Here is a 514-nt window from a genome sequence, read left to right as displayed (position 1 = left end):
CAGTTGAATCCAGCCATTCCTATCTGGCCATGATTCTCTTTTATCAATACTACCGGCTCACATAACTGTCTATATCTTTGGGGGATTAAGCACTATTTTTTATCTGGACCCGGAAAGAGTAAATTCAGAGACGATAAGAAATTTCTGGTTGCAAGTCCAATGTGTTATTTATTTATATCAGGAAAAGAGCTGTTCTATACAGGTTTAGGAAGACTTTTTAAAGCACTGATAAAATCTTTGTGGGTCAAATGCAATGGCACTGAAACTATTTTAATACCTTAAAGCTCTTATGAGTTGAACTAAACTTTCAGTAAAAGAGTCTGATTTTCCTTCTGGATTTTTGGCCTTCAAAGACAAAAACCAAGCCAAGCAAAATAAAATGACCCAAAAAAACCGAATTGCACCAAATCTTTAAATCACAATATTAAGGCAAACAATATTCATACACTTAAAGGGAACCAGAAGAATCAGAAACTGCACGGAGGTAGTATAAAGGATAATCAGGGTTTGCCGA

This window comes from Ailuropoda melanoleuca, chromosome 1 (assembly GCF_002007445.2).
Source record: "Ailuropoda melanoleuca isolate Jingjing chromosome 1, ASM200744v2, whole genome shotgun sequence".
NCBI lineage: Eukaryota > Metazoa > Chordata > Mammalia > Carnivora > Ursidae > Ailuropoda > Ailuropoda melanoleuca.
The sequence above is the reverse complement of the archived record's forward strand: the minus strand, read 5'-3'. Positions refer to the sequence as shown.